General features: G+C 41.8%; 1 protein-coding gene and 1 long non-coding RNA gene across 5 annotated transcripts in view; both read left to right on the forward strand.

The window, feature by feature from the left end:
• Window positions 1-9,191, forward strand: part of LOC111181523 (uncharacterized) — a 65,008-nt gene extending 55,817 nt beyond the window's left edge. The window contains exon 4 of one of the 2 annotated variants that reach the window (XR_016387619.1): window positions 3,507-9,191. This is a non-coding gene — a long non-coding RNA (uncharacterized LOC111181523). The remainder of the gene's footprint in view (window positions 1-3,506) is intronic. The other variant, XR_002646523.3, reaches the window with a different exon arrangement.
• Window positions 9,192-11,667: 2,476 nt separating this feature from the next.
• GALNT1 (polypeptide N-acetylgalactosaminyltransferase 1) overlaps window positions 11,668-15,689 on the forward strand; it is a 127,651-nt gene continuing 123,629 nt past the window's right edge. For 2 of the 3 annotated variants that reach the window (XM_022586980.2, XM_089895074.1), the window contains exon 1: window positions 11,673-11,780. The gene's annotated coding sequence lies outside the window, so the exon portion shown is untranslated. Of the gene's footprint in view, window positions 11,781-15,689 lie in introns of all 3 variants that reach the window. The other variant, XM_089895073.1, reaches the window with a different exon arrangement.

Consider the following 15,689-nt stretch of genomic DNA (forward strand, 5'->3'; position numbering starts at 1 on the left):
TACAGACCAAAATCCCTTGTGAATATAGACTCAAATATCCTCATCAAAATACTAGCAAACTGAATTCAGCAGCATATAAAAAGGATTGTACACCATGATCAACTGGGATCTTTCGTAGGGTTGCAAGTTTGGCTTAAGATATGAAAAACAATCAACATAAAACACTGTATTAATAGAATAAAGGACAAAAACCACACAATCATCTCAATAGATGTAGATAAGCTTTTGACAAAATCTAACAGCATTTCATGAGAAACCACCAAACAAACTAGAGATAAAAGAGAAAGTCCTCAATTTATTAAAGGCCATCTATGAAAACTACATAGCTAACAACATCTTCAATGGTGAAACACGATGTTTTCCCCCAAAATCAGGAACAAGTCACTGCTATTCAGCATTATACTGGAGGTTCTAGCCAGGGCAATTAAGTAAGAAAAAGAAATAAAAGGCATCCACATTGGAAAGGAAGAAGTAAAACTCTCTCTATTCACAGATGACATAACCTTACATATAGAAAACCCTGAGACATTCACACATACGCACACACACACACAAATATTAAAACTAATAAATACATTCATCAAAATTTCAGGATACAGTTTCACCATGCAAAAACTCTATTTCTGTAAATAAGCAATAAATAATCATAAATAAAATTAAGAAAAAAGTACATTTACAATAACAATAAAAAGAATAAAATACTTAGAAATAAATTTAACAAAAGAAGACTTGGACACTAAGAACTACAAAATATTACTAAAAGAAATTAAAGAAGACCTAAATAACTGGAAAGACATCCCTTGATCATCACATTGGAGGTTAGGATTTCAACATATGAATTTGGGGGAGACACAAATATTTAATTCATAACAGGCACCAAGACAATCCAATAGGAGAAAGAATAATCTCTTCAGAAAATGGGTCTGGGATAATTGGATATCCAAAGGCAAAAGAATGAAGTTGGACTCTTATGCCATATTAAAAAATTAACTCATGGATTTAAGACCTAAATGTAAAAGTTGAAAATATAAAATTCTTAGAAGAAAACAGGAGCAAGTCTTTGTGACCTTGGATTAGGCAATGTTTTCTTAGATATGATGTGTAAAGCACATGTGACAACAGAAAAAGCAGATAAATTGGACTTCAGCAAAACTTTTCAAAAAAATGTGCTTCAGTGGAGACCATTCTGAAAGTGAGAAGACAACCCACAGAATGGAAGAAAATATTTATAAGTCATATAGCTTATACGGGACTTGTATCTAGAGTATATAAAAATCTCTTATAATAAATAATAAAAAGGGAAATAACCCATTTTTTTTAATTGGGTAAAGGATTTGACTAGAGTTTTCTCAAAGAGAGATACATCAGTGAAAGTATCAAAACATAGTTAGTGAATCTAAACATTGTTAGACTTTCTAGAAGAAATAGAAATATTATATACAATCTCCAAATTACTAGATGGGTAAAAATAAAGTGAAAGGAGAAAAGCAGAATGAATTTTTTTAAAAGACAAAAAAGGACACCAGAAACAAAACCAGAAAAATAGGAAAGTATAAAATAAAAGTAGGAATAGATTCAAATATAATTCTAAATAGAATAAACTCAGTCTTGAAGACAATGTTTACTGCAGAGACTTTTAAAATCTAGTTATATGCCATTTTCAAAAGACATACCTAAACATAAGGCACAGAAAGTTAAAAATGAAAGGATAGAAAAAATACCCAGAACACAAAAATAGGTGGTATAACTGTATCAATGTCAGACGAAATAGATGTTAAAGTGAAGCTAAAGGACGCAGATTTCCTGTCAATGTAAGGAAGAAATTTCTAAGGGACCTATAAGAAAAGTGGAATGAGTGACCTCTGGAGTCATTGAATTCTCCATACTTTGAGAAATTCAAATCTGAGGTGATGACCACTCGTAAGTGTGTTAGGGAGGACATTAAACCATCACAGAAAGGTTGGGATTTAATGACCATACAGTTTCTCTGTATCCTGAAATCCTAATATGTTATCTCATTTTCCAGTTGTCTTTCAAATTATTTCATTTTCTCATGTCTACAAGATTTTCTGATTAGCTACATATTAGAAGGAAGTTCTGAAACTCCTGTCTCATTATGAACCTTCATCTCTAAAGTATAAAGTCTGTGGCACATATGTGTATACGTAAGAGTGTGATTTATGTGTGTGGTAGGCTGTATGTGTACACACATGTCCATTGTTAGGACTTCAATTTCCTCTGCTTTAAGATTTGTCTTCTAACAATTTGTCTGAAAGGGAGGTTGAGAAAACTCCCAGAGGAAACTATTAATGTCCTATCTTATCTAACAGACAACAACAGTTAGTTGTCTTGAGTTACTAACAGATATGCAAAGAGAGATAAACATTGCAAAGCCTTCAGAACATACAACACATTTTGAGGGTGTGGGCTGGGTGGCAGCTGTTTGGCAATAGCGTTCAGCTGTTCTTTTGCAACACAGATCCTCAGGTTTTAAACTGCCAGATAGAGATCTATCCAAAAAATTCTCAAAAAATTTCCTGGAAGATGTCTGGGGCTGGGAGTGGATAGAACCTGCTCTACCTGCTCCAAGATACTCCCAGGGTGGGACCCAGAGAATAGGGTCCCACCCTGGGACCCTAAAAATAGGTGGGATCCTATTTTTAACAAGCATCTCTAGAGGATTCTGAATCACACTAAAGATTGAGAAACATGAATTTAAGGTATCTCAAGATTTTAGTATAAAAGAGGTGAGCTCTTTTTCCATGCTTTTAAATACCAATTTCTTTAAAATATTCCTTGATTGTCTTTTTTTTTTTAATTGGTGACACAGATTATAAAGACATTTGGAGGTAGTATTCTCACTTTACTCTTTGGTGAAACCATCTTGGGTCTTTTTTTCCAATCATATTTCATTTATTCTCATCAACTTTAAAAGGAGATCATGTCATTACTCACTGTGATGGCAGGAATCTGGCCTTCGTGGTCTAAATGATCTAGGAGTATACCTACAGGAAAAGGACAAAAATGGTCATGGTTTTATTTTCTTTGCTGGTATAGATACCTAGGTTAGGGGATGTGAGTTCTATGATCCTAAAAGAAAGTATAACAGTAGTCTCAAGAAGACAAACCAAGCCAGCAAGAAGCTCATTGTAAATGTGATCAAGTTGCAGGAGAAGCCAAAAAGAGAGAATGAAAAGAAAGAATTTCAACTTCTGTAATCATTTACTAAATAAATAATTTAAAATATTTATTCAAAAATTATTTTTAAATGACAGTAATGGACAATGATTAGTACAAAGGTAACTTTAGGCTGGAAGAAAGTAATTTTCAGCAAAAAGAGGCAATAGAGCAAAGGAAAGGCTGACTTTGTTTCCTCCTCACAAAGTCACAGAATTTAATTTTTTTTTACCAGAGGTGAAAAAATAAATAGCTTTTACCTTACACAGTCTCATCAGACACAAAATAAATGATTGAATGCAATCTGGCTTACTAAGAATTCATTACAGGGCTTCCCTGGTGGCACAGTGGTTAAGAATCCTCCTGTCAGTGCAAGGGACCTGGGTTCGAGCCCTGGGCCAGGAAGATCCCACATGCCGCGGAGCAACAAAGCCGATGCACCACAACTACTGAGCCTGTGCTCTAGAGCCTGCGAGCCACAACTACTGAAGCCTGTATGCCTAGAGCCCGTGCTCTGCAACAAGAGAAGCCACCACAATGAGAAGCCTGTGTACCACAACGAAGAGTAGCCCCCGCTGGTCGCAACTAGAGAGAAAGCCCGCGCGCAGCAGCGAGGACCCAACACAGCCAAAAATAAATAAATAAATAAAAAATAGATTCCATTATGTAAGAGCCATTTAAGATTTATTCTTTAGCCTGACCACTAATGTCCTCCTATAGATTGAAGCTCTCTGAGAAATAACTGTGTTCCTCTTGTATGTACCCCACATGTCTTCAACACTGTTGATCATGTAACAGGATATCAAAAATATCCTGGTTGGTTAAATAGTTGACTGCTTTTTGAACAGCACTCATTGTGAACTTACATATCCTTTTGAAATTTCACTATACTAAGTTAAAGAGAAAACTCTAAATAGAATAAACAGAAAACAGGAGCAAGTCTTTGTGACCTTGGATTAGGCAATGTTTGGATTAGGCAATGTTCTTGAGAGCAAAAACAACTCATTGGGAAAAGGATGAGAATCATATTGGCTTTCAGATTTTCTACCCTTAGGCTGGACTACCATAGAACAATGCCTTCAAAATACTAACAGAAAATTGTTTGGAACATAGAATTCTATATCTAGCCAATTTACCAGTCTGCAAATCACATTGAAAGAATTCAACATTTACCTCCTTTTATGGAAAAAAAATCACTTGAGTTTATATATGCTTTAAGAAAATGAAAATTGAAATAAAAAAGATGAAAATATAAAATCCAAAAATTAATGGCCACAACTCAGAATAGCAATAAAAAGAATCCCTAGGCTGTTCGTTGGGCAGCAGGTATAAAGGCAATTGGTCCAAAGTGAAACACATAGTTAGAAGACTTGCAGACAAATGTATTTGATAGGAAAATGAATTCACCTCAACAAATAAGTATTATTTTAAAAGTTATATGAACTTAGTGATAGAGTGAAGGTGATTGTTTCTTCTGTCAATAAGAAAAAAGTAAGGCAAACAGAAACTCTCTGAAAAATAAAAAGCTCTATAGCAAAATCACAGCCTATATAAAACAAATTAAATGTAACATGATTCTGAATAGCTTATGGAGTGTAATGAAGGATAAAACATTCTATCTTGGTTTTTGAAATATTATTTTTGAATCTATACATATTTAGGAAAAGCCTAAGTACATTTCCTTCTCCACAAGTCTACCTACATTTCTTGATTCTGCAGAAAATAATATGTACACAATTTTAGTATTTCAAGCACCCTTTATTGGATTTCACTTTTTTGAATCAACTTATACACAAAGCATAGAAAACCTAACTGTAGTTTCAAAACAGAAGGGAATGTTATAAACCTTTATAATGTATAAGTTACGAGATGGAAAGGGAAGAGAGGATGTAAAGGTTTCAGGGTATACATATCCTCATTTTTTATAATGAAGACTTGAGAGATACTGCCTAAAGTTGAGTAGCCAAGAAAGTACTTTCTTTTTATAATTTAAGGTTATAAAGTAAGCCAGTAGAAGAAGTACTTATAATACAACTAACAAAATATTGAAAGGAGGGAGACAGAGGTGGTGTTAATGAGCCCAATTCCTATTCTTTGATATGTGGAAATCAATAAAAAACTTGTGTGTGGTAGATGTTATTGTTCCCAACTTTTTGCTCCTTCTATGTAGTAGATAATACATCCACTCTCTCTATCATATGATTTTTGCCATACTTCCTGATAGGGCATAGATAGTTTCATGCCTATCCCCATCAACTCTGGGCTTGGCAATATGAATTATTTTGAACAATGAAACGTGGGTGGAAGTGACACTGGTTAGCTCTGAACAGAGGTTTTCAGAAGTATCATGTGTTTCAGTTACTTCTTTTTTTTTTTTTTTTTTGTGGTACGTGGGCCTCTCACTGTTGTGGCCTCTCCGAACATGCAGGCTTAGCAACCATGGCTCATGGGCCTAGCCGCTCCGCGGCACGTGGGATCTTCCCGGACCAGGGCACGAACCCGCGTCCCCTGCATCAGCAGGCGGACTCTCAACCACTGCGCCACCAGGGAAGCCCTCAGTTACTTCTCTTCAGCTGTGGCCCTCTGCTGTGGGAAAAGCATATCCCAAATAATAATAGACGCTCCTTTAGCCCAAGACCCAAGATAAAAAGACATAGAGAGTCAAGCCAAACCAAGTCCAGCATGGTGGCAGCCAATGACTTGTGAGCTTGCAATAAGTGTTTGTTGTAAACAATGACTTGGGGATTGTTTGTATGGTCACAAAAATTGACACACACTGTCTAAAGTTGATAAATCAAGAATTGGAACTATACTATTTAGAATTAGGGGAGATAACCATCAGAGAGGTGGGGTGGCAACCACCAAAAAGAATTAGTTAAAGGTAGTTACCTTTGGGGATGCTATTTGGTGGAAAAAATTTAAGCCTTTGTTTCATATCTTCCTATCCTATTTGAATGTTTTATCATATGTATGTATTTTATATATGTATGTGTTACTATTATACTTAAAATGTGCAAAGTACAGTGCATACCATCTAGGAGGTGATATAAGCCATAGACACATAAAACATTACAGCTATCATATCATGAGGCAACTAATTTGTGTGGGGAAAAAAAAATGCCCCAGATGATGAAACTATAGGAATTCAAAAAAAAAAAGGAGAGAGAGAGAGATCAACCCAACTGAAGAGGTGATAGATGGTAAAGAAAATTGCACTGTGAGAGAATCCATAGGGATTAAGGTAGGTGGAGGAAAGTAGGCAAGGAAGAAATAAGCAGCATAATAAATCTGGAGAGAGGGAACACTGAAGTGGGTGTGGTATGACTGGAGCAGAGAATTCTTACGGGGGAGCTGTGGGCAAGAGGGCTGGGACTGATGAGAATGGGACAAGACTGTGAAGAACTTGGATGGCTTGAGTAATGTGTGTGTGGACAGAATGACTTCATGAACTTGGTGTTTCAGGAAGGCCAACATGGCAGGGCAGTGTAAGACAGACTGTATTCAGAATCCTCAGAGCTAGTAGAAACTGTCTCAAGGGTCACTTAGCCAGGTGGTGTGGCATATGTGAGGGTATTGCTCTTAGTCACATAGCTTCTGTTACCACATCTTCCTTTGGGCCTAAAGCTATAAAAGCAGTGCCTCACTCCTTTGCTAGAAATGTGTAAATAATTTTTCACATAGACTTGTACCCTGGGGGACTGGGAAGCTATGACTAGGGGAAAGAAGGGGCCACAAAAAGGTATTTTATAAATCTCTCAAAACCACTTTTAGCTGGAAAAGACCTGCAGTCTTCTCCTCCACCCTGTGCTACTTACCAAGTTTTTTTCACTGAGTCTTCCTAAATGCCATCTGATGATACCACGAATTCACATGTGTTAAAACTCAGGTTGGGAGTGGTCCAGTGGTTAAGACTCTGCCTTCCAGTGCAGGGGGCATGGGTTCCATCCCTGGTCAAGGAACTAAGAACCCACATGCTGCAGGGTATGGCCAAACAAACAAAACAAACAAAAAACCCCTCTGGTTGTCTTACTCCACAATACCTCGCTTGAACTGAGAACCCAACATCTCTTCCATTTCTCTTCATTTCAGGTTCATTCCATTCGATTTCCTTTGAAGTGACGACTGCCCACCCAAATCTACTGCCCACTAAGACTTGCTTCCATTGCCCTTGATGATTTTTGTACCTGACTTAGGTTTTAGCTGCTATTCTGACTCCTGCTCTCCTTAACCTTAAAAAAGATTCATACTGGTGTCTGGTCTGACTGTATTATTTTCAGTTTCTTAGGTTCATTTCTGTCACTGCCTTCTTCACCTTCATTGGCCATGTGCCCAAATGGCATACGCTGAGCCTTCTCCACCTGCAGAATCTCAGGCTTGTTCTTCTCACCAGCTGTCTCAACTTTTCCACTCCTCCATGCATGCTGACCTCGGACTGCATTGAGTCTCTGATCTAGCAGTTCCCAGGATTTCACCTATTTTTTTCCTGTATGATATTATAGCCCATATAAGTCTCCAGAGTATATGTGTGGAATTCCCAATAAACCAGCAATAAATCTTCCCTTTCCTCTCTGACTCATAAAAGCCTATTGGAATGCAAAAAACTGGGAGTGACTTTTTTTATAGGAATAATCTGCAATCTGCTGTAATTTATGTTTTAAAACTTTATTCTCAACTTCTTGTTCCTGCCCAAGATGGAATAGTGTGGATGGAGTACATTTCCCACTAAGAACAGTTAAAAGCCCTGGACATTGTATATGAAACAAACAAGAGAAAACTGTGAAAAGCAGAGAGAAGAAGACAACTGACTAAGGAACTTGGGATCTGAGGAATGACAGGACAATGAGTTCTCCGTGTTGTTTTTTTGTTTGTGTGTTTGGTTTGTTTGTTTGTCTTGCCTCATATATCTTAGGCTAGAGAAGCTGGAAAACTAGAAACACCACAGGAACAAATTTTTTAAAAACCCCAAGAAATGCCTGCTCTCACTAGCTAAAGGACTGGGAAAGGGGCAACGTAGACAACTTTTAGACCAGTATCTGCCCTATTCTAGCCAAACCCTGCAGAAAAAAAAATGTGACCTCACCCCTGTCCCAGTCAGCAAAGGCTGAAAAGAGGGACTCCCACCTTCACCCTTTTGTTAGAAGGCATCACTCATGACCCCTCTAACCCGTGCTGGGGTGATGTCAGAGAAGACCAAGTGGGGAGCCAGCACTTTCATCCCGGCCCAGTTGACAGGTGACTAGCAAAAACAAAACAAACAAAACAACCCAACCATGTGGAAGTGTATTATGCCAGGTTAAAAAAAAAAAAAAAAAAGCCAGTCTCAAAAGGCCGTATACTGTATGCTTCCATTATATAACATCCTTGAATAACAAAACTATAGAGATGGAAAACAGATAGTGGTTGCCAGGGGTTAGAGATAGTGGGGATGGGGGAGGGGTAGGTGTGACTATGAAGGAAGTTCATGAGGGAGATCTTTGTGGTAATGGAATAGTTCTGTATCTTGATGCTGGTGATAGTTATGGGAAACTGCACATGTGATAAAGTGGCACAGAACTATACACACATATTGTACCAATGTCAATTTCCTGGTTTTGATATTGTACTATAGTTACAAGTTTATAGCTTTTTTATAAGTTACAGTTATAAGATGTAACCATTGGGGGGAAATGGGTGAAGGGTACAAAGGACTTTTCTGTACAGTTTTTACAACTTCCTATGAATTTATAATTATTTCAAAATAAAAAGTTATCCTTCAATTTTGATACTTGTGATAGTCATTAATGTTATAAACCAAATTTTTGCAGCTCTCTGCCTTCTGGGGACAATGCTGGGATTTATTGCATTTCCCTGCTTCTTTGAAAGTTAGATATGGCAGGTCGTTTGATTTGGCCAATGAAATGCATGCATAAAAGTGACACTTGGTGAGGAAGTGTTACGAGACCATGTACAATATGCCACATGTCCTTCTGTCTCTGCCAAGGAGGAACCATGTGCTGCTCTGGATTCTTCTTCAGCCTGGGATGGACCGCCCGCCCACCCACCCCCACCCCCGTCCCCCTTCCTCAAATGACATGGCTTGTGGGCCAGAAGCTAATGTGTAATTTTAAGCTCCCAGGATTTGGGGCTTTTGGATATAGACATCCAGTGCAGTAATACAACAATTAGTCACCATTACCTGCCCATGCCCCTTACAAATGCCTAAAATGTACTGCTCTTATCACCAGATCCAAAGCAAGGCACCCTCCTGACTGCTTATGATCCACATTTACCACACCCAGGACTGCCCTCACCATGCTGACATATGCCTACTGCCTGACCTAACCCATGATCACCACCCATCTGGCTATTTTCACTTGGTTTAATGTTTTTGAGGTTCCTCTATGTTGTATCTTCCACATATCTTCTATGTATCTTTCATTCTGTTTTATTGCCGAATAGCATTCACTGTATGGACATACCACATTTTGTTTATCCATTCACCAGTTGCTGGACATCTGGATTGTTTCTACTTTTCAAGTATTATGAATAATGCTCCTATGAATATTTATATACAACTTGCTATATGAACATGTTTTCAGTTTTGGGGGGTATATACCTAGGAGTGGAATCATGGGGTCATATGGTACTCTTATGTATAACTTTTTAAGTACCTTTTTAACAAACTTCCAAAGTGGCCGTACCATTTCACATATCCATCAGAAATGTAGGTTAGGGTTCTAATCTCTCTAATCTCCTCAGCAACACTTGCTATCATCAGTCGTTTTTATTACAGCCATTGTAGTGGGTGCGAAGAGCTTTCTCATTGTGGTTCTGATTTTCATTTCCCTAGTCGCTAATGATGTTGAACATCTTTTCATGCTACTGATGACCATGTAAATATTTTCTTTGGTAAAATCCCTATTTCATTCTTTTGTCCATTTAAAATTCAATTATTAGTCTTATTAAGTTATAAGAGTTCTTTATATATTCTGAATACAAGTCCTTTATCAGATATACGATTTGCAAACCTTTTTTTCCCCAAGAAACAAAAAAATCTTTTTTTTTTCCTTAACACGGTTATTTTTTTAAAAAGATAAAAACTTCAAAGTGAAGTTCCCTTGTGGTACATTAACAGGCCAATCATGATTCACTTTGTTTCAAAATATTATGTAAGTACTTTTAAAAAGCAACTTTTAACTTTTATTTTAGAATACTTGGAAAATGTAGATAAGCACAAAATAGGATAGTAAAATTCCACAGATAATCTTCAGTAACATTATTTGCTTCCAGCCTTTTGGTTCTTTCTGCGAACATACCTTTATTTAAAATATAAAAATGGGACCATTTAAATATTATAAACATTAGTTTCATCGCTGGCAAGCAAGACACAAAAACCTCTGAATGATTCAAGTAGAAAATTTATTAAAAGAACAAGTTGGTCATGCCTAGTGAGTGACAGAGGACCAGGCTGCGTCTTCTCTTCAGGTTAAGGTACGGCTAGGTACTGGAATTAGTGCCAAGGAAGAGTGTTTCCCAAGGGGGCACAGTGGAAGGGCCCCTCTCAGAACTACAAGGAAGACACTGCCCTAAACAGCCCCCATCCTGCGGGGGCCGGGGTTGTTTTTGTCCCCCAGGGCCTGGCTGCCTCTTCCGGCTTTGCCGGTCGGTGGCCTCCCCTCTCGCCGCCCACCCTGGGTCCTGGACCTCCTGCATCCCTGTCGCCGGACGCAGCGCTCAGCCCGGCCAGACCAAGGGGCCGCTGACCGTCCTCCAGTTCCGAGTCTTCGTCGGCCGCTCGCGGGTCTGGAACAACCTGGCCTCGGCCCCGGGATCGATCCGAAGATCTCGTCGGCGCGGTGAGGACACCGTCCTTTCCTCCCACCCCGCGACCTGCTCGACGTGAATCGGCCCAAGCTGTACTTCACTTGCGGCGGCAGCCCCTTTGTCCGTGCACAGGTTCAGGTGGAGACCACCCGGGCCGGACCTCACGGCCGAGCCCGTCGCAGACCCAGGCTCCCGCCCGGGACAGGACCGGCAGCGCCGCCCGGAGGCCCTTGCTCCGGCGCCCGGGTTCCGCGCCTCCCCGCGGGTGGGACAGGCAGAGGTAGAGGCGCCGAGAAGCCGGAACCTTCACAGCCCCGAGGGAAGCGCCGCGGCCCCGAGGTGGGCTCGCCGCAGGGGCGGGGGCGCCGCATCCGGGTGAGCGCGCGGCGCCCCCGCCTCCCCCGCGCAGCCGCACGGGCCGCCGCCGCCGCCAGCACGCCGCAAGCGGGGAGGACCGCGCCCAAGCGGCCTGCGTGGGCGGCCCTGCGGCCCCGGACCGCCGCGCTGAGGCGGTCCCAAGCGAGCGGCAGCTGCGGCGGCAGCAGCATGCGGGGTGGCCCGGAGTAGCGCGCCGAGCCCGCGAGGCCCCGCGCGGAGGAGGGGCAGGCGCGGCGGAGGCGGGGCCCGCGTCGGGCCCGCCCGCCCGCCGGGGGAGCCGCCGGCAGTGGTCGAGGAGGCGGCGCGGCGGACGGCGGCCCGAGAGTAGCGCCCGCGCTGCGGCCCGCGGGACCGCGCCGCGACCGCCCGGGCCGGCCCCGAGGAGCGCCCGCCGCCGCCGCTGCCGCCGCGTGCGGACCGAGGTGAGTGTCCGCCCGCGCCCGGGCCGTCCCGGAGCCGCGGCCGCTGACGCGGAGCCGGGGGAGGAGGAGGAGGAGGAGGCCCGGCCGCGTCCGCGTCTCCTGTCCCTTTGTGGCCGGCGCGGCCGGGGCGCGGGCACGCTGGGCGCGGGGTCCGGGTCGGGGACTCGGAGGCTGCTGGACACGCGGCGTCTCTGGTTGGCCGCTGCGGCGAGAAGCGAGTTTCCGTCCTAGTTTGACATTGAGTTAGAACCGTTTTTCTTTAGAAGACGGAAGTTTGTTTGATTGACCAAAATACAGCTAAATATGGCTCCTGGGTTCGGTCCGGCGGTGTGGTACTTGGAGCCGCTGTGCCAGGCTGACCCCCGCCCGGCCGGCGCGACGCGGGAGGGGAGGATACGCGGGCGGCCCGGGTTGGGGGCTTCCGGCCCACTACCCGCGAAGAGGACCCGGCCGTGAATTAGCAGACGTCTGTGGTTGGGAAGTAGCGGGCGTTAGGTAATGTAGTACAGCTTCCTGGAAGAATGAATGAATGAAATGTCATTTACTCACCCATAATCAGTGCAATGCCCATTTAAAGATTTGCCAGGAATTGTGATGATTTGCAGTGTCATTGCCTCTCTTACCTGGTCAACCTTGCTAAGTGAAGGCCCCCTCCTCCGAACTTGTGACCTTGGCCTCATTCACAGAGCCGCTAAGCTAACCAGATGGGCTTGGCATTTTCTGGCAAGTGTGGGCAATGGTCAGAGTAGTCTTTGTGATTGTGAACTGTTTCTGGAGGGCAGAGATCATACCTTGTGCTTAATATCAACACATTGATCTATAATAATTCTTGTCAAGGACTCTGAGAGGGTGGGGTGGGATGGGTGGGTATTTTGTCCTCATTTCACAAATGAAGTTGAGGCCCTAAGAAGTTGTAACTTTACAGGGCGCAAGCTAAGCAGCAGAGTTGGGATTCACACCTAGGTCTTATTAATCCAGTGCTTTTTACATTACATCTGTGTCTGGACTTGGGTTGTCCATTGTGGTAGCCACTAACCACATGTGGCTATTTAAATTAATTAAAATTAAAGTTTTGAAAACTCACTAGCCACATTACAAGTGTTCAGTAGCCAAATGTGACCGGTGGTTACTATTGAACAGCACTTGTCTAGACCATATATCCATTGGCTTATTCAGTAAATATTTGTTGAGTGCCATATGTCTATGAGGCATAGTTTTAAGTCCTGGGTATAGTATGGTGAATAGGAGAGGCAAAATGTCTCTTGGCTTCATGGAGCTTGCATTTTACATGATAGTTTAAGGGATGTTTCCTTGGTACCTTCAGTGCTTTGCTAATGCAAAGTGTGGTTCGTGAACCAGCAGCAGCATCTCTGTCACCTGGGAGTTTGGAAGAAGTGCAGAATCTCAGGTCCCAAGCCACGTGAACCGAATGAGTATCTGTTAAAGTGATTCAACAGGTCACAGGTGATAGATCTCAGATCTCAAGTGATTTGTTTTCATACTGAAGGCCTTATTCAGAACACCAGTGATAACTGGGTTTAACAAATGTCCTGATGGATTGTTTGGTAGGGCTCTTAAGCCAACTTTGAATGCCTTGGGAACACTCATCATTTACACAAATACTTGTTAAATGCCTGGCTTCTGTAGTAGAGTGTCAGCTTTATGAGAGCAGAGATTGTGTCTTCCTTTTCCAGCCATGTATCTTCAAAGACTGCACAGTGCCTGGTAAGCAGTAGGCACTCAATAAATGCTTCTTGAGTATATTAATGAGCCTGTTCAGAAGTCAAAACTAGTTAATCCCAAGCAATTCAGGCAAGGTAATATTCAGGGCAGTGGGTAAGAGCATAGGACCAGAATCAAAATGAAGGTAGGTCTGTGTGCAGCTTTTCAGCTCTAAGCCCCAGCTACCCTGGCCTGAGTTTCATTTCCTGGTTCCCTTGCATGCCCTATCTCTTTCTTTTTTAAATAATATAAAATAATATTTATACATTTGAATCTTAATCATATCTTAGTGCCACATACATATGTATATGTATATTATTTTTAAAAAACTAAATTCCGGACTTTATTAGGATTTCACCAATTTTCCCATTAATATCCTCTTTCTGTTCCAGAATCCTGTCCAGGGTACCACATTGCACCACATTGCATTTAGTCATCATGTCTCCTTAGTCTTTGGTCTGTGACAGTTTCTCTGTTTTCCTTGTTTTGTGTAACTTGGGTAGCCTTGAGGAGTACTGTCCTGGCTGCCTTCAGTGGGCAGCTTTCCATAGACCAGATAGGATCATCTAATACTGGGAAAAGGCTCTCATATTCAGGAAAGTAAGGCCCTGACAGGAATAGCTATTTCTGCTAGTATTTGTCTGTTTATGTAATATGCTTCTGTAACAACTTACAGAAGTTGTAACAACTTACAACTGTAGTACTTTGTTTTCAGTAACAGATTCTTGGGATACAGTTCTTAATTGGTTGAGATTCAGAAAAGGGTTACAACATTGCAAATGTGAACCACTATTTTAAAATATACTGAGTTTTTATTTTATTTTATGATGGGTTAAGAGCTGGGCTGAGGTGGAGGGGCTAGCTAAAAGAGGCAGTGGGTCAGGGAGGGACCATGGAGCACGGAGTGACAGATAATGCAGGAAAGAAGACTGGGGCAACTGCATAGAAGGGAACTAGAAGTGAATACTTGCTGTTCGTTCATTGACTCAGTTAATATTTATTGGGTGCTTATTGTGTGCCAGTCCAGTGGTAGATACTCAAGATAACTGGGGTTGGACAGCATTAGATAAACATGCAGGTAAGTACATAATAATTAAACTTGTGATGAGTGCTAGAAAGAAAAGGTAAAGGGTGCTGGAGAGACTGTGTTTGTGTGGTGGTGGGGAGCTGCTTGCTTTTGGTTGGCTGGGTTGGTAAGGAAGTCTTCTCTCATTTGCATTCCTCGCTCCAGCTTTTGGGGACCTTCCATTGTTACCCCCACACTGCTTATTCCATCTTTTTGTTATTTCACAACACACACGCCCCTTTCTTCATAGGCACTGTGTTTATCTTTAGCTCCGAGTCTTTACATAAGATTTCTTCTTCCCAAGACATCCCCATCTCCGCTTCCACTTGTGGAAGTGCTACCTCTTGTTCAAGGATTTGCTCAAATCTCATCTCCTTTATGAAGTCTTTCACTGTTGATTTATGCCTGTGTTTGTCACTCTACTTGAGTTTATGGTGTTTGAGGGTACGGATAATATTTTACGTTTATATCTATGTGTCCGCAGTCCACCACAAAGCCAAAATTAATAAAGAGTTGCTAAGAAGGTAGATCTATTCTGAAGTGTTAACATTTGGGTGATGAATCTTAGAGTGGTGAGTGAGGGTCCAGTTTGGGGCCTTTTTTTGTGTGTGTGTGATGAAAGAAAGTGCAGCATTTATTTCAGGGCACCAAGCAAGGAGTTAGGGACAGCTAGTCCTCAAAAAGCCCAAACTCTGGGCTTTTTTAAATTAAACTTTTTTTGGCGGCATAATTGTAGATCCACATGCAGTTATAAGAAATAATTCTGAAAGATCCCATGTACCCTTTACCCAGTTGCTCCCAGTGGTATCATGTAAAACTGTAGTGCAATATCAGACCCATGAGAGTGTCATTGATATAGTCAAGACACAAAACATTTCCATCAGCACAGGGTTTCTGCATGTTGTTCTGTTATAGCCATACCCTCTTCCCTCCCAGTTCCATCCACTCCTTAAGTCCTGACAATCACTAATGTGTTCTCCATTTCTATAATTTTGTCCTTTCAAGAATGTTTTATACATGGAGTCATATAGTAAGTACCTTTTGGAATTGGCTTTTGCCCCCCATGCCCCCCCCAGCATAATTCTCTGGAGACTCATCGAGGTATTGGGTGTATCAATAGT

This window comes from Delphinapterus leucas, chromosome 14, assembly GCF_059928025.1.
Source record: "Delphinapterus leucas isolate spDelLeu-1000000601 "Yukka" chromosome 14, BTC_Dleu_Yukka2, whole genome shotgun sequence".
Classification (NCBI taxonomy): Eukaryota; Metazoa; Chordata; class Mammalia; order Artiodactyla; family Monodontidae; genus Delphinapterus; species Delphinapterus leucas.